General features: G+C 45.2%; 1 long non-coding RNA gene across 1 annotated transcript in view; it reads left to right on the top strand.

The window, feature by feature from the left end:
* Positions 1-1,045: 1,045 nt before the first annotated feature.
* LOC134482420 (uncharacterized) overlaps positions 1,046-18,828 on the top strand; it is a 25,163-nt gene continuing 7,380 nt past the window's right edge. Inside the window, exon 1 of the long non-coding RNA XR_010058499.1 lies at positions 1,046-1,773. This is a non-coding gene — a long non-coding RNA (uncharacterized LOC134482420). The remainder of the gene's footprint in view (positions 1,774-18,828) is intronic.

Here is an 18,828-nt window from a genome sequence, read left to right as displayed (position 1 = left end):
TGGGCATGCTGCCTGGCTGTCCCACCTTTCCAGGCACAGCACTGGTGTCGAAAGTACCTCACCCGCTCCACCCTTCCCTCCTGGCCTGTCACAGCCTATGAGTCTTCCACAGCCTATGGGTCTTTCTCAGAGATCTATCCCTCATTTGATGGTTGATGCCTCACGGCAGAGACCCCATATCCCCAGCCTGCCCAGTGTTCGCCATCACTGGGTGGGTGGCCGGCCTGTGCCATAGACATGTCCCTGCTTCAGTTGAGAGCTGAATGGTTAATAATCATGACTCAGGTTGGTTTGGTCTAAACCTGCCAGGATTCCCAGCCCCTTGGCCAGATGCAGATCGCCTTGCTAACAGCTTGGGAGCAGTCTGCCTCACAGGGAAGGTTCACTGGGTCTCGGCTGCACTTTGCCACTGTTGACCTCCAGCTCTCTGAGGCTCCAGGACCCCTTCTGGTAGTCCACATCCCTAACAAGGGCTGTCTGTCCTCGTGAGTGATACAAACTCAGGCCTGTGTCTGCTGGTGAAGGAATGTGCTGCAGACTCCGTGGTGGCCCGCAAAGCTCGGGGAGATTCCTGGAAGAGAAACTCTGCGTTCCTCCAGATTTAGAGACATATGCAGCCAGGGGTGTTTAAAAGGAAAGTGGAATTTTTGTTATTCCTTGGAAGTGTCGGTTATTTATCTTGTCAATTCCAGAACACGTGAGGCACGGGGTTCTGGCCTGACCGCCGCCAAGCCCGAGATTCTGTTGTCTGGGAAGACAACTGCATTCCTGAGGCGTGGGGGCCGTCAAGAGTGCTGTTTTTATGGGCTCCGTGGAGGCCCTGTGGCCAGGAAGAATGTTCTTGTGGGTACAGCCTGGTCTGCCAGAGGAGTGGGCTGGACCTGCTCGCGCTGGGACCTCAGCCCCACACAGGGGAGAAGCTTAACCCATGGCCTCCGTCAGCTCACAGACTAGCTGGAGCCTCCCTGGACCCCAAATGTGAGTCAGCTCATGGATGGACAGAAGGAGGAGGCTAGGTCTCAGCACCCATTGGACAGCAGCTGTCTGTCTACAGAGCCAGTTCCCCAAACACCTGGGTGATTTCGCCAAGGCTGGCAGAAGTGAGCTCACAGCAGGCTAGAAGTCTCTCTACCCTCAGTTTCCCCATCCACAGACATGAAAGTTGCATTCATGTCGTGTGCAAACACACAGATGTGTTCCTGGCATGAGAGAACCGTCCTCCCTGTTCTGTTTCTTGAAGGCGACTTGGTCCCTTCCCAAGGGTTTCACACCCTCAGTGCCCACGAAGACCTGTCTCCAATCTTGTTGACACTGGTTGTGTTGACATCAAGTCCCTGTTCTGGTCACTGTGTCCCTCTGACTGGCCCAGCATGGGGCTTACCGTGCTCTTGGCTGGGCAGAGACTCAGAGCTAAGGCTTGGGAGGCTGGGACTTGAGCCAAGGCCAGAGGGAGCCAAGCCCTGACTGTCCTCGCCAGAATCCACAGTATCCAACTACCAGGCGCCCAGCCAAGAGAGGGGTTATATCTGACACCGACTTGAGGAAAAGCTCCTGTCCTGTACATGGAGCCCCCAAAGCCACCCTTTGTCCTGCCCTCCATTACCTCCCGATACTGAGGGTAATGAGAAGTGAGGACCACGAGGTCCTGAGTGTTGGTAAGAGGCTTGGGGGTATGCTATTTCTGTCTGTGCACCAGACCCCAGGGATGCCTAACTCCCACAGATGACTAGGGATCTTCATGCACAACGACTCAACTCCCACTCTCCCAGGATGGTGAGTCTTAGAGATTCCTTCCGTAAGCTCATGGGCAGCTTCCTGAGTCGGGGGTAGGAAAGGCATGGTGAGATTGTCACAAGGCCTTGCTTGCAGGAGTGCTCTGGCCTCTTCAATCCTTGCCTTTGTTCCTCAGCCCATTGGCAGGGAGCGGACGTGTGGGGGCTGAGGCAGCACTGTGCATTGCTATTAGGAGCTATTGTGTGATAGTATGGTGTGGTCCACAAGTGCAGGTATTCACTGCCACTTGCCATGACTCTGCTCTAATGGTAGCTGCATCCCAGCAGTCCCAAACCCAAGCCCCGGGGACACAGCTTGTCACCATGAGCTTCTAGCATCCCGACTTTCTCTCTGGGAAACTGGGTGCCATGCAGAAGCCTTCTTTCCTTATCCCTGGATTGCTGGCTAACAGAAAACCATGACTGGCTCTGAGACAGCCCTGGGGCCATTCTGGATGTCCCCTGCATGGGGGTCAGAGTGACTAGACCCTGTTCCTGTGGGCATGCTGGACTTACAAGTGTTGGGCTACCTTGGAGTCCTGGGCTCAGAAGGCAGTGTTCTGGCTTTGTGCCATATCCGTTTATCTGCCACACGGGTTGGGCTTCAGTCACTAAGGCTGCCGTGTGACACTGCCTCCTTGTTTGATAAATTACCGGGTAAGGGAAGGAAACCTCCTGGGGAATCTGGAGTGCAGCCCAGGTTCAGGAGCAGAGGTCCTGAGCTCCTGCTTCCGCTCCATGACTCATTCTTAAATGTGTCACTAGCGATGAGTCGGCCGACTGACAAACCTCTGTAATGTTACATAAAGTGCGAAAACCTCACCCCTTAGATCAGACAGAAGGGGGGGGGGCGTCTAAGTCCATTCCTTTGAATCTCCAGCATAATGTCCAAGCAGACCTGAAATATTTTGGCCTCTACATAAAGATGCCAATGGCTGAGGTCTCAGTGTCTCTGGATGTTTCCGGAAGTCCCTGTCTGACAACTTACATTCCTCTTGGATTTCAGTGGTGCTGGGATTCAGAGCGCTATTTATTGTCAGGAACTTGAGCTTGGCTACAAAGTGGGAGTTGCCAAGGTCTACCTAAAAGGAGACCTCAAAGGTGGCTGTGGTTGTAAGGTTTAACAAGAGGCTGCCACCGTGGAGATGATCGTGTCCCCCAGAGACAATGAGGGCACACCAGTTAACCAGGTTGCAGTGTCAGAAGCAGAGAGGGTCCTGGGCTTTGGCGTCTGGGAGGAGCTGATTGCAAACCAGAAGGAGGGATGATCATGAGGGTCCAAGGCTGGACTAGGAATGAATGACTTCATCCCGGCTAGTTGGAGTACTTGGGGGGAGGTGGGCTGCAGAGTTCACGTGCTCATGCAATGTACTTACCTAACATCTCTAAGACGTCCCCACGTAGTTGACAGGCTGGAAAGAGATACAGATGTGGTCAGAATCCAGGTTTCCTCTGGTCCTTCCCAGAGGCAGACTTGACTCCTGGCTTACCCTGGGCTCCTTAGCCTGTTCCAGACGGTTGAGATAAACGAACCACAGCTTACTCCCTTTGTCTGGCTTCTGTGCTTGATATCATGTCCACGAAGTTCTCAGTGGTCCCTGGAAAGGTTTCCAGTGGGTGGGGATAACATTTTCCTCTCCCCGTTTTGTCAGCTCTTCAGTGAGACAAGACGTGGCCTTGAATCCATGGAGATGGGGGATGAAGGAAAAGAGTGGACAGAATGGGCGTCTGCCTCACAGGGGAATCCTCCAGCTGCCGAGCATGCCACTGCTGCAGACTTTAAAGTTTTGGCCATTTATTCCTACTTCCATTTTTCCCGCATGTTATACAAGACAGTACGGGAGTTTGCATGCTTAGCAGACTACAGTCCAGGGTCCTCACTAGTCCTAAGTTTAAACACATTTACCATAGTGCCTCAGAGCCCATGGCCCCTGGTGACGGTTCTCCTCTTGCTGATCTCAGTCCTCTCATCCAAATCTGTCATTTGTCATGCATTTTAGCCCCATTTCTATCTCTGCCCATGCATTTTGGGTACACGGTGGGACATCGTAGATGTCTTGTAAGTTTTGTGCATGGACGCATAGCTACAGTCAAGACTACAAACGCACTGGTTATCCCCAAAGCTCTCTCCCTTCCTACACTGCTCCCTTGAGAGCATTTGTCTTTGCAGCAGTGTATTTTACAGGCTTTGGAATCTGATACAAGTGGGAAAACACTTTTATTGCCCATTATTTGTTTACACAGCATAGTTACTTTGAATTTTGCCCACTAACGGTCAATGGCATTTTTTTGACTCTGATAAATGTGTTCATCTCCTAAGCTTTGAAGGGCATCTAGGTTGCTTCTGGGTTGTGCAACCGCAGGCAGAGAAGCTGCTTCGAACATTTATATTCCAATCATTGCCTAAACATGCAGAAAACAGGAATATGTGAATTGGGGAAGAGTTCATATCTACCTTGTTTAAAAAGCAAACTGGCTAGCCATTCTCAGTTGGTTTTTATTGCTTTATGTAATAAAGAGTCTCTGAAAGATATATACTCCGTATCACAGTCAGCCCTCAGAGTGAGTGGTCATTCTAATGGGCCTACCTTAAACTTGGTTTAATTGTCACTCACACAGACTGTATACCTGCTGGGCTTCTCTGCAGCCTTCGGCACCAATAACTTATTCTCCACAGCCATAACTGATCGTCTCAGGATTATGTGATCCAGTGTGTGACTGCGTTTGCCTCAGCATGGTTCTCTGAAGGTTCCAAGTCATGGCCTATGTCCTTTTATTATCAGGAGTGTCTTGATGTTGGTGCACTGCCCATGTGTGAAGCCGGTTAGAAAGCTTTGGGTAGCATGAAAATAAAGCCTTATTTGCTGAAGGTCAATGCCCGGGCTGCTATTGCTGGGTCCTAGAGTAAGTGCACATTTATATATGTGTGCTGACCAGCCAGACGGAATGGAGCACGGACTTGAAACAGGAAAACATCCTGCAATTTTTCTTTAAAAATCATTTTGCAAACAAATAGGTCACACATGTTTGGTAGATTATTTTCCTCTTCCCCTCCCTCTGTGCCTGCTTTTTGATAAGGTCTTCCAATGTTCTCTAGGCTGGCCTCTAACTCAAGAGTCTCTCATGCCTGACTTCTGAGAAGCTAAAGTTACAGGCACATCACCAGGCATGTTTTCTTGGTCAATTAACTTTCAATAAGGAGCAAAAATAAATCAACCGAAAAAAAAAAGGTTTTTCCAACAGTTAGATTCAGATTTTACTTTTAAGACTGACTTTTATCAATCCACCAAGATGAACTCTCAATCCTAAATATCTATGCTCCAAATGCAAGGGCACCTACATACATAAAAGAAACCTTACTAAAGCTCAAAGCACACATTACACCTCACACAATAATAGTAGGAGATTTCAACACCCCACTCTCATCAATGGGCAGATCATGGAAACAGAAATTAAGCAGAGACATAGAGAAACTAACAGAAGTTATGAACCAAATGGATTTAACAAATAATTATAGAACATTCTATCCTAAATCAAAAGGATATACCTTCTTCTCAGCACCTTATGGAAACGTCTCCAAAATTGACCATATAACTGGTCACAAAACAGGCCTCAACAAATACAGGAAGATAGAAATAATCCCATGCATCCTATCAGATCACCATACACAAAGACTGGTCTTCAATAACAACAATAATGACAGAAAGCTCACATATACATGGAAGTTGAACTATGCTCTACTCCATGACAACTTGATCAAGGGAGAAATAAAGAAAGAAATTAAAGACTTCTTAGGATTTAATGAAAATGAAGATACAACATTCCCAAACTTATGGGACACAATGAAAGCGGTACTAAGAGGAAAACTCATAGCTCTGAGTGCCTGCGAAAAGAACACTGACGCAAAAATACTCAATGAAATTATCACAAACCGAATCCATGAACACATCAAAACGATCATCCATCATGATCAAGTAGGCTTCATCCCAGGGATGCAGGGATGGTTTAATATACGAAAACCCATCAATGTAATCCAATATATAAACAAACTCAAAGATAAGAACCACATGATCATTTCATTAGATGCTGAGAAAGCATTTGACAAAATTAAACACCCGTTCATGATAAAAGTCCTGGGAAGAACAGGAATTCAAGGCCCTTATCTAAACATAGTAAAAGCAATATACAGCAAACCAGTAGCCAACATCAAACTAAATGGAGAGAAATCCATTTAGTTGAAGAAATCCCACTAAAATCAGGGACTAGACAAGGCTGCCCATTCTCTCCCTACTTATTCAATATAGTACTCAAAGTCCTAGCCAGAGCAATCAGACAGTGAAGGAGGTCAAAGGGATACAAATTGGAAGGGAAGAAATCAAAATATCACTATTTGCAGATGATATGATAGTGTTCTCAAGTTCCACCAGAGAACTACTTAACCTGATAAATAACTTCAGCAAAGTGTCAGGGTATAAAATTAACTCAAACAAATCAGTAGCCTTCCTCTACTCAAAGGATAAACTGGCTGAGAAAGAAATTAAGGAAATGATACCCTTCATAATAGTCCCAAACAATATAAAATATCTTGTTGTGACTTTAACAAAGCAAGTGAAAGATGTGTATGACAAGAACTTCAAGTCTCTGAAGAAGGAAATTGAGGAAGATCTCAGAAGATGGAAAGATCTTCCATGCTCATGGATTGGCAGGATTAATATAGTAAAGATGGCCATTTTGCCAAAAGCAATCTACAGATTCAATGCAATCTCCATCAAAATTCCTACTCAATTCTTTATAGAGATAGAAAGGGCAATTTGCAAATTCATCTGGAATAACAAAAAACCCAGGATAGCAAAAACTATACTCAAAAATAAAAGAACTTCTGGGGGAATCACCATCCCTGACTTCAAGCAGTATTACAGAGCAATAGTGATAAAAACTGTATGGAATTGGTACAGAGATAAGCAGGTAGATCAGTGGAACAGAACTGAAGACCCAGAAATGAACCCACATACCTATCACTTGATCTTTGACAAAGGAGCTAAAACCATCTAATGGAAGAAAGACAGCATTTTCAGCAAATGGTGCTGGTTCAACTGGAGGTCAGCATGTAGAAGAATGCAGATCGATCCATGCTTATCACCCTGTACAAAGCTTAAGTCTAAGTGGATCAAGGACCTCCACATCAAACCAGATACATTCAAACTAATAGAAGAAAAAGTGGGGAAGAGCCTTGAACACATGGGCACTGGAGAAAATTTCCTGAACAAAACACCAATGGCTTATGCTCTAAGATCAAGAATCGACAAAATGGGACTTCATAAAACTGCAAAACCTTGTAAGGCAAAGGACACTGTTGTTAGGACAAAATGGCAACCAACAGATTGGGAAAAGATCTTTACCAATCCTACATCTGATAGAGGGCTAATATCCAAAATATATAAAGAACTCAGGAAGTTAGACTGCAGGGAGACAAATAACCCTATTAAAAATGGGGTTCAGAGCTAAACAAAACATTCTCAGATGAGGAATATCAAATGGCCAAAAAGCACTTAAAGAAATGTTCAGGGGCTGGGGATTTAGCTCAGTGGTAGAGCGCTTACCTAGGAAGCGCAAGGCCCTGGGTTCGGTCCCCAGCTCCAAAAAAAAGAACCAAAAAAAAAAAATGTTCAACATCCTTAGTCATCAGGGAAATGCAAATCAAAATAACCCTGAGATTCCACCTCACACCAGTCAGAATGGCTAAGATAAAAACCTCAGGTGACAGCAGATGCTGGCGAGGATGTGGAGAAAGAGGAACACTCCTCCATTGTTGGTGGGATTGCAGACTGGTACAACCATTCTGGAAATCAGTCTGGAGGTTCCTCAGAAAATTGGACATTGTACTACCTGAGGACCCAGCTATACCTCTCCTGGGCATATACCCAAAAGATGCTCCAACATATAACAAAATCACTTGCTCCACTATGTTCATAGCAGCCTTATTTATAATAGCCAGAAGCTGGAAAGAACACAGATGCACTTCAACAGAGGAATGGATTTAATAAAAATGCAGTACATTTACACAATGGAGTAGTACTCAGCTATCAAAAACAATGACTTCATGAAATTCATAGGCAAATGGAATGAACTAGAAAATATCATCCTGAGTGAGGTAACTCAATCACAGAAAAACACACTTGGTATGCACTCATTGATAAGTGGATATTAGCCAAAAAGCTCGAATTACCCAAGATGCAATCCACAGGCCACAGGAAGCTCAAGAAGAAGGATGACCAAAATGCAGATGCTCCCACTCCTTCTTAAAGGGGGAAAAATATCCATAGGAGAGGATATGGAAGCAAAGTTTAGAGCAGTGACTCAAGCAACAGCCATTCAGAGCCTGACACACATGTGGCCCATATATATACAGCCATCAAAACTAGATAAGATTGATGAAGCTAGAAAATGCATGCTGAAAGGGACCAGATATAGATCTCTCCTGAGAGACACATCCAGAGCACGTCCAATACAGAGGTCAATGCTAGCAGCAAACGACCGAACTGAGAACAGGACCCCCTTGGGGGGAATTAGAGGAAGGATTGAAAGAATTGAAGGAGCTTGCAACCCCATAAAAACAACAATGCCAACCAACCAGAGTTTCCAGGGACTAAACCACTACTGAAAGACTATACACGGACTGACCCAGGGCTCCAACTGCATATGTAGCAGAGAATAGCCTTGTTGGGGCACCAGTGGAAGGGGAAGCCCTTGGTTCTGCCAAAGTTGGACCCCCAGTCCAGGGGAATATTGGGGGCAGTAAGGGGGATGCATGGGGGGAATATCCATATGGGGGGGAAGGGAGGGGGTGGGGTGGGGCTTATGGACTGGAAACTGGGAAGGGGAATAACATTTGAAATGTAAGTAAAGAAATATATCTAATAAAAAAATTTTAAAAAGATTGGTTTTTATCTAACACAGCTATACAAAGAAAACTCAAAATGGGTTATAAATCAAAATATAAATTCTAAAACGGTACAAATTATATAGGAAATACAGAATAAAACTTTTTACTTGGGATGGATGAAGATTTCTAGTGCACAACCCCATGAGAATTGGTTGGATTTCATTATGTTAGGGTTTTGTTGCTATGAAGAGACCCCATGACCAAGGCAACTCTTATAAAGGACAGCATTTACTTGAGGCTGGGTTACAGGTTCTAGGGTTCAGCCCATCCTCGCTGGAAGCATGGCAGTGTTCACGCAGGCATGGTGCCGGGGGAGCTGAGAGTTCTGCATCTTGTTACAAAGGCAAACAGAAGACTGACTCCCGGGTGGTTAGGAGAAAGACCTTGTTGCCCACCCCTACAATGACACACTTTCTTCAACAAGGCCACACCTCCTAATAATGCTACTCCCTGAGCCATGCATACTCAAAGCACCACACGTTACAACTAAAATCTCCTCTTTAAAAATCGCTAAGGAAAAATAAAGGCTCATCACCGTGCAAGCGAAGACACCGTTGGAATCCTAGCCAGGATGAACATGGGAACTCCTATTTGCTCAGATTTGTGCAGATGCCCATATGGGAAGACACACGGATAATCTACATGCTCATGAAGAAATGTGTGATGCCATTACTGCACCACTACAGAGCCACGTAACTAAGCAACACTCATCATTCTCGGTCTGGGATGTAGCAACAGGCGCTTCATACACAACTTGCTCTGGAAAACTAGCTGTATCGTAAGAAGTTAGGCATAACTGCTCTGTGCCGATATTTTAACACCTGCATGATTGCCCCAAAGGACCAAAACATTAAACCCCCCCTCCCTCCCAATAATGTCAGGATGTCTACACAAGGCTCTCTGCCTGAGACAGTCAATATCATGAACCCTCAAACGGCCACCGCTTGGGGATCTGTGCACAAATGGTAGTGTATGGCACAGGGCAACACCAGGTAGTGTAAAGACGATGTGTGTACTATCATGAATGAGCCTTAGAATCTGCACCTTGGTCAAGCTACGGCCAAGGCTCTTCTCTTGCAGGATTTCCAACCCGTGAGCCTTTCACTGAGACCAGGACAGAAGCCAGCCTCTGGGGCAGGGTGGAGAGAGGGACCATGGCTAGAGGGAATGAATTAGGCTATGTTTATGGCAAGAGGGCTTCTGCTTAGAGCAGACCTTCTCTGCAAGGCTCATGGATCTGAATGGACTACAGTGCAGATCTTATATGAAGCACCATGACAACTCCAGAGACTAAGAGAACCCATCCCACCCAAGTCAGGGGGATAAGGAGGCACCATTTACCTGACTCCACAAGAAAAGCAGCTCTGGAACGACCTCTCAGGATTGGTTCTGTGTCCTCAGCCCTCAAAGGCCTGTTGATCCATCACTCATCGGAAACTTCTGTTTGCTTGGAGGAGGAATCCCTGGTTGGAGCCTCAGAGCTGAGCCCATGATACATTTAAACTACATTTGCTACAGTCTTGTCTGACAGTACGGAGTATCCGAAGCCGTGCAAGTGTATACTTCTAAGATACATGTGAATATTTTCCCATTCAGTCATTTTATATAATTATCTCAATGCTTTAAAAAGCACAAATTACTGTTTCAGAATTAGATCATCTGTTTCCAATCCACTCATGTCCATTTCTTTGTTTCTTATAAGTCCTCTGGGGAGGCCAAAGTGTCTCCTGATCTTCTGATTTCAAACCTGTGGCCTGTCCTCCACAATTTATTCTGCCAGTTTGGTTAATTTGATGCCCAGCTAACTTCCTACCTCCATCTTGCCCTCCTCACTCCCCTCCTTGCCACTCAATAGTCCAAGAAGGCCAGGAACTCCATATGTAACCTGTGCTGACCCCTAATTGTGAAAGTTCTTTTCTTCTAGCCTCCTGAGTTGAGATTACAGGAGTGCTCTATCAAGCCTGGTGATGCAGAGAAATGAGAGACTGGCCCTAGTGTGTCTCTGTGATGGGGGCACTTGGAGGATTATGTCCTTTTAGTTCAGGGCTCTTTTGAGCTGTTGTTCACTCTGGGTCACTTCAGTGATTGCCATTTGAAGATTGCCTTTTTCTTTTGGTTTATTCTGAGTCACTGGGGTCCTGTTGAACTATTTGGGCATTGCAATGTTTATATTATTGACTCTGTCAACTTAGAAGTTAGTTTTTGAACAATTTGTAGTATGTTGATCTATTTGGTCATCTTGCATGGCAGGGAATGTTGAATCGTGTTAGTCTTTGGGACCAGGGGAGTTTGGTTCAACCTTTGAGACATACAAACAAGGGTTTTGAGGGGATCTCTGCTGTGACTTGTGTAACACAGAAAATATTACGTCTGCACTATCTTGGTGTATTCAGAAAGGGTTCAGAATGGCCACAAAGGATTTAAAAGACAAAGGTGACAGGGTTCTGGAGGGTACTGCCATCACAGTAATGGGTGTCTTCCTCTTTATAATGTCCACACAAGACATGTACTCTTTTCTGTTAATGTGTCTAAGTTCTTGGTCTTTCTTGGTGTGATTTTAAGATGCTGATGTGTGCTTACAGTGCTGAGCCCTGCTTGGCTGTATGGAAGGTATGGTGTGACATAGTTTCCTGCCCCTGGAACAGAGCCAGAACAGTGTGTACCTCCACAAGTGTTGATGCTTGCTAGGTGTAAAGCTTGTGTATATATTTTACTTTATGTTCCTCCTAGGGGAAATGTCCTCTCTGCCAAGGCTAATAACTCCATGATAATCAGACAGCATGAGTCCAGGAGACAAGGATATATCTATGTCCTTAGCAAAAATGGTAAATGCTGTGACCTTCAGGATAGCCCTTAAGGCTCTGGGAAAGAACTCTAAAAACATGAGTTAAAAAAAATACATGATTTTTGCAAAATACAAGGATGAATTATGAGGGGCTTCATGAACTTAACAGAATCAGCTGTACTATGAGCCAGTTTGTCAGACAGGTACAAAGGCAGGCAGATTTCTGAGTTCAAGGTCAGCCTGGGACAGAGCTAATTTAGGTCCAGGCACGGTTGGAACAGTAATCTCAGGATGGGATCCTACCAAGCTAAGTTTATTGTTTGTGCTTACGCAGGCAGGCAGATCTCTGAATTTATTTGCCATGTTTAAAAAAAAAAAGCAAACAAACATGCTTGCTGTCTTCTAAGAATCGAGGGGCTAACATCGCCGAATGCTGACTCGAATGCTGACTCGTGGGATGGTCAAGAGGGAACCTGGTGTAAATGACTGAATTGATATGTAAATAAAAGACTGGGCTTTTGCCGCATGAGATGAGCTATCAGAGATATAACAGTTCTTTAGACTTCTTTTTCTACCAAGAGCTGAGCTGTCTGGAGATCTCTGGAGAGCAAAAACAGCTCTTTTAAAAATTTTCATGGTTCTTTTAGAATTTTTCTAACAGGATTTCTGACCAAGAATTATTTAGAGAGCTAACTTAGAATTTTTTTTCTAGCAGCTACCTAGAGAGAACTGCTTAGAAAGCAAACAGCTCATATATATATATATATATGTATGTATATATATATGTATATATATATATATATTTTTTTTTTCCTGGAAAATCCAACTTTTTTTTTTCTAGCAGCTTTTCTGACTTTGGTCAGGAAAACTCATGATCTATCCAGTGAGCTTTTAGAATTTTTTTTCTAGCCTGAGAAGCCATCTCGAGTAGACTACAGAGCCAAGAGCTATCTACAGAAAGCTGTCTAGGGAGCCTTTTCAAGCAGACTATGAGGCTGTTAGCTTGCACCCATGATTTGACTTTGAGCTTTTCTTTCTGCCACTTGAAAACTCCCCTTTTTCCAGACCCTGACCAAACTGAAGCTTGTCTCTGGCATTACAACCCTGACTTACTCCCAGGGATAAGCCAATTGCCAGTTTCTACTACATAAGCAGCACCAGACAGATGATACCATTCACCTGTCTGCCCAAGTTCACGGTCAGCTTCCATTTTCAAAATGGTGTCAAAAGCTGCATGTAAAACAGTAGTCTCTTGGAGCAGGGAACAATTTGAAAAAAGTGTTACATAGTATAAAGTTACTTTGGGCAGGGCAGAAACAATCTTTCTGTTGAGTCTAATCATTCTGGTAGTAGCCAGAGTGGAAATCGATTCCCAGGAAGAGATTTCACAGTGTTGATAACTCATCAAACAAATTTGAAGGAGACTGGAGTCCAGACAATGACAGGTCAACGATGGGGTAGAGTTATGCTTACATTTCTTCCCTCTAAGTCTAATGCTCAGTTTAGAGCTCTGAGGATGGACCACCAGACCTCTTTGTTCCTCTTTCCTATAGGATCACATCGACTAAATCTCTTACTTTTTCTTATTACTTGTTTCTTAAGCTGGTTTATTGATGATGGGTGGCTGACTCTAACTTGTTAGAGTTGCTGGGATCTTGGTTGTGACCCTAACCACTCTGGTTACAAGGGTAAATCATCACTGGGGACACTTTGGCTTTCTGATTTATCACCAACTCCTAGAAACTACACCTTCTTTGGCCTCCAGGAAGGTCCTCTGTTTTGGTTTTGTGTAACAGGAATCCAGGTCCCAACTGGCATCCTGCTTTGGCCTTACAGGTTGACTCTCCCAAGCTTAGAGAGGTGGAATCCAGCTCTGAAAAGCCACTTTCTGGATCCAGTACACCAGCCTGCAGAGAGGCCCTTTGTCCCTATTGTTTCTTTTATGAGCAACGTGGCTTTGGCCTGCTTAACCAAAAATGCTTGGCCTCTCTACCCCCTGCTGAGAGGCCGGCCTTGGGATCCAGAGTAGGGCAGCTGCATGAGGCTTGGCTCCTGCCCTGGGGCTGAGGGAGTCTGCCAGCCCCTCAGCTCTAGTTCCTGCTCTTAGTGCGTTTCAAATCATCTCTCTGAGGACCCATGAAGCCAAGTCCTTTCCCTCACTGGAGCCATGCTGGATGCTGCTGGCAATTGCACTTCAGACTTCCTTGTCTCCATGGCAATAACTGTTTGGGTAAACTGTGTCCAAGCCCTCCAGCTGGCAGGGTGAGAACTTTCTCCTGGAAGCCTGTGTGTTTACATTCTCTTGCTTCCCTCTGCTCCTGGTCACCAGCCTGTAGCACCAAGTTGAGCAGAGGCAGCTCCTGTACCTTGGATGGGAAGTAGTCACCAAATGGCTGCTAAAAAACTACTTTATGATCGGGCATGATACCTCCACCTGTAACCTTAGTGTGGAGTGGAAAGGGGTAGGCAGAAAATCCACAGTTCAGGGTTGGCCCAGGCTGAACATCTCAACACTTCTCCCCCACAACATACACACAGACACACACACACAGACACACACACACAGACACACACACACACACACACACACACACACACATACACACACACCCCACATCATACACCCAATACACACATATATACATAGACCATCCACACACACTGCATATGCCCTGCATATACCAAACACACACACACACACACACACACACACACACACACACACACACACACCCCCCATACCCCACATACCATTCAGCATGTGAAAGCCTGGCTTAGAATTGAGCAGTACTGAGCTGCTAATGACAAGGATTCCATCAAATTCCTGGTCCTTTAGTGCTAGACAGAAGGTCACTCATTCACACCAGCTTCACTGATAGCTTGAGTGAGGATGCCTTGAATATATTTAAATGCTGTCATCAGACAGTGGAAATGTTCGAGAAGGATCTTGTGAAAGAAGGTGCATCATTGGGATTGGGCTGAGATTTCAAAAGCCCGTGACAGACCCAGCCTTTCGGGATCTCTCCCTCTCTCTGCCAGCTACCTGTGGATCAGGATGTAAAGCCCTCAGTTACTGCTCCAACGCCATGCCTGTCTGCTTCCCCACAATAATCATAGACTAACCCTCTCAAACTGTTAGCCTAAGTGTGGGATTTCTTGCTGCTTTTAAGGAGTTCCTTCCATTACTGTGTCCAGAGTGAGAAAGATTGGCATTGCTTAGGAGCCAAAAGTATGCAGTACATGGCTCATTGCTCAGCCCAGTTGGGGTTTGACGATAGCCACCAGAGTCCAGTCCCTTCAGCTGTAAGGAAGAGCTCGCAGGGTCTCAAGTGTGCCAGGCACGATGTAACGCCCTGTATTCAGATCTCTTCTTCTGGACCTTAGCCTCCTGCATTAGGCTCGGTGTGCTTCCACGGCTAACGAGATACAGACCATATAGGGCCTGTGTGAGGGGTTCTCTATATTTTTTTTCTTTGCTCTTTTTTGAGACAGAGTCTCATGTATTCCAGACCCATCCTGAACTCCTGAGCCTCTTGTCCCCACCTTCCATGCACAGAGATTACAGATCTGTACCATCATGCTTGGCCTCTGGGGTCAGTCTGGCCATTCCAAGTCTAGCACTGATGGGGCTACGGTTTGTGAATTCTGTCTCACAAGTCAGTCATTTCTGCTGGAATGGTTGTGAAACTCCATGGAAGCTCAGGGTCCAAGGTTCTAGTTGCTGACAGTTGTGGGTCCCCAACATGTCCCCAGAATCACTGAAGGACCTGAAAGATGATTGACTGCTCACAGGCAGGCCAAACCTGCATAGAAAACAGACACATACCAAAGATACACTCAGGTTTTACAGACTCACACGTGTGTATGTGTGCATGCATGTTTAACAATGATAAAGATTAAGAGGCCATGATTGAGGCAGGGGCATGAGACAATAGGAGAAGGGGAAAAGCACTTATACATGAAATTCTCAGAAATGATACATTTCTTGAAAAGGGACCACAAAGTAGCTGAGGAGGAGGAGAGGTAGGGAAGGCTTGGAAGGAGTTAGGAAGAAAACTGGCATTAAATGTGATCAAAATACATTGTATAAAATTCTAAAAGAAAAAGTAACAAAAAGCCCCTTTACAAATAGAGATCTGAACAGACTTAAACATGGGGAGTTAATAGAAAGCCGGTCAGGTAAAGGATGTAACATGCTGGATTGTGCGTGTAAGCTTCTTGAGAGTCATCTTGCTCAAGGAGCAGCTGAGGAATTTAAATGAGATCATGGTCCTCTGGGTGGGATGGCAGCTAACCAGGAAACCTGAAATCCGGAGGGTTACATGGGAAGCTAAGATGATTTTTATTGTGAAGAGAAGTTTATTGTTGTGCAAAATTCCCAGAAAAGATCTGAGAACGGAATAGGTCACACTCAGACACACGGGGCTTACGGCTCGTTGGTATTTTAACAAGCATATTTGAAAACATTGCTCTCTGAAAAGAAAGGTTTAGCAGTCTTCACAGCAAGTATCTGTGCTGAGATTCTCGACTCTGTTGTTAAGAAGCTTGGAACTTCCTTCCTTCCTTCTCATATACCCTCAATGTCTCTTCCTGTCCTGCCTCAGTCTGGTATGTGCATCAGAGACCAAAAGGGAAAACCCTCCAGTGCCCTAGGCTTCAGTGCAATTCCATTCCCACCGGTCGCATGGTTCATTCAAGTCTGCCAGTTTGGATCAGTTGTGTCTCTGACACTCACCTTGTCTCTGTACCCTCTAGTTCTCTAGCGGGTTCACTGATGGCTTTTCTAAGCACTTACAGTACCTGTCCCTGGATGTGTCTGTTCCCTGTGTCTGCCTTCAGTGAACCTCTTTAAACCATGCCCTTTTTATACTTTCCATAGCAGACATACATGTCTTACTGTGTGATGTGTGCCCACGTATGCCTCACTGTGCAATGTGGGTGGATATTGCTAATTAAGATTGAAATAAAAGATTGCCAATGGCCACAGTACCGAGGGCAATCAGAATTACTTGGTGTGATGGTTAAACACAATTTGAGATCTATAATGTCCTGGAAGACAGATCCTAGAGCTTGCCTGTGGAGGACTAGCTTATGTCAATCAAGGTGGGGGGGGGCACCATTCCCTGGCTGGGTTCCAGGACAGTTTAAGGTTAGAAAGAGCCAAGCAGTTGCATGTATTCCCTCTCTGGTACCACTGGCATGGCCAGCACTCCTGTTGTCTGGCTTCCCACCATGATGGAGTGTACACTTGAACAGTGAATAAAACTGTTCTCCCCCCTCCATTTTTCCAGAGTATCTTATCGCAGCAACAAGAAAAGAAGCTAAGATACTAGGAAAATTGCACCCGCCCCTCAAGAAACTGAGTCCGTGGATTTATTTTTATTCAGTAAGCTCGGACATTGCAGGAAAACACAAGCATCTCCATTTGTGTTCTGGCATAGTGCATTTGTCTGTTTCTGGAAGCCACAGCTCTTTGCTGGAGATGGCGAACTACTATATAGTTCCTCTCCACCTCATATCTCTCATAGCCAACACACATAAGCAAAAATCTTCTCTCCTTGATCTGCCTTTTGGTCCAATTAAAAACTCTTGAGGAATGATCCTCTATCAGCAGTTTCCACATAACTCAGTTTGAAAAGCCTGAGAGGAACAGGGCAGGACACTGCCAAGGAGCATCCTGCGTCCACTTTCCAGGGACCTGCAGGACCCAACCCTCCATCAGGACAGTGAAGGAACGGTATTGAGATCAGGCTGTGGTCTGCCCCAAGTTCCTCCACGGCATATAAAACAGTTGAGTTTTTCAGGCTGTGCTTCACCCTGTGTCTTAGTTAGGGTTAGTATTGCTATGATGAAAACACCATGACCAAAAGCACGTTGAGGAACAAAGGATTTATTTGGTGTGTACGTCCATATCGCTGTTTATCAGGAACTCAAGTAGGGCAGCAACCTGAAGGCAGGAGCTGTTGGAGGGAGCTGCTTACTGGCTTGTTCCCCCTGGCTTGCTCAGACTTTCTTATAGAACTCAGGACCACCAGCACAGGGATGGCACCACCCACAATGGGCTGGGCTCTCTCCCATCTATATCTAAGAAAATGCTGGATCTTATGGAGGCATTTTCTCAGTTGAGTTTCCTTCCTTCTCAAGTTGACATAAAGTTAGCCAGCACAGCTGACCCTTTGTCAACTACACACACACACACACACACACACACACACACACACACACACACACACACGCCACCGCCACCACCACCACCACCACCACCAGCAGCAGCAACAACAACAGGAACTAACAATCATTTGGTCATTGATCTCTCTCAACACCAATGATCTCAAGTCCCCAATAAAAAAGACACAGAGTGACAGAACAGATGGAAAAACAGGATCCGTCCTTCTGTTGCATCCAAGAAACACATCTCAACACCAAGCATAGATCTCACCTCAGGGAAAAGGGTTGGCGAAAGATATTCCACCAAGCAAATGGACCTAAGAAGAAAGCTGGTGAGGCCATTTTAGTATCTAACAAAATAGACTGGTTTTTCAAACCAAAACTATTCAGAAGAGATAGGGGAGGAAAAATCCAAGAGGGCATTTCAATTCTTAACACCTATACCCCAAATACAACCAACACTACTACAGATTAAGTCATATATTGACCCTCGTACACTGACAGTGGGAGTCTTCAATACCCAGTTCTTACTAATATACAGGTCATCCAGACAAAAACTAAACAGAGAAATAGTGGAGCTAACAGACGTCATAAACCAAATGGACCTAACAGATGTTTACAAAACATTTCACCCAAATGCAAAAGGATATACCTTCTTCTTGGCACCTTGTGGAACTTTCTGCAAAACTGACCTCATACTCTGACAGGAAGAAAGCCTCAACAGGTAAAAGAAAATTGTTATCACACCCTGCATCCTCTCTGACCACCGTGGATTAAAGCTGGGTATCTACAGCAGAAGCAACGGAAAGTTTACAAACTCATGGAAACTGAACAGCTCTCTACTGAATGAAAAAAATCGGTCAAGACAGAAGTTAAGAAATTAAATACTTTCTAGAATCAGGCAAAAATGAATTTACTACACGCCCAAACGTATGGAGCGCAAGAAAGGAAGGTTTTAAGAGTCAAGTTCATACCACAACCATCAAAATGACCAAGAGAGAAGAACCAGACCATGGTCCCAAACAAAGCAAAACCAAATCCCCAAAATGTTACTAAAAATGTCTGAAATATCTGGGATTCACTTACGATCTTCCAGACTCCTCCAAAGGCCTTGGTCGCTTCTCCGGCTCTGCCCTCTGCAGCAAACACAGCTTGTGCTC

The sequence above is a fragment of the Rattus norvegicus genome, chromosome 16, assembly GCF_036323735.1.
Source record: "Rattus norvegicus strain BN/NHsdMcwi chromosome 16, GRCr8, whole genome shotgun sequence".
NCBI classification, from domain to species: Eukaryota; Metazoa; Chordata; class Mammalia; order Rodentia; family Muridae; genus Rattus; species Rattus norvegicus.
This window is presented reverse-complemented; position numbering and strand designations above follow the sequence as displayed.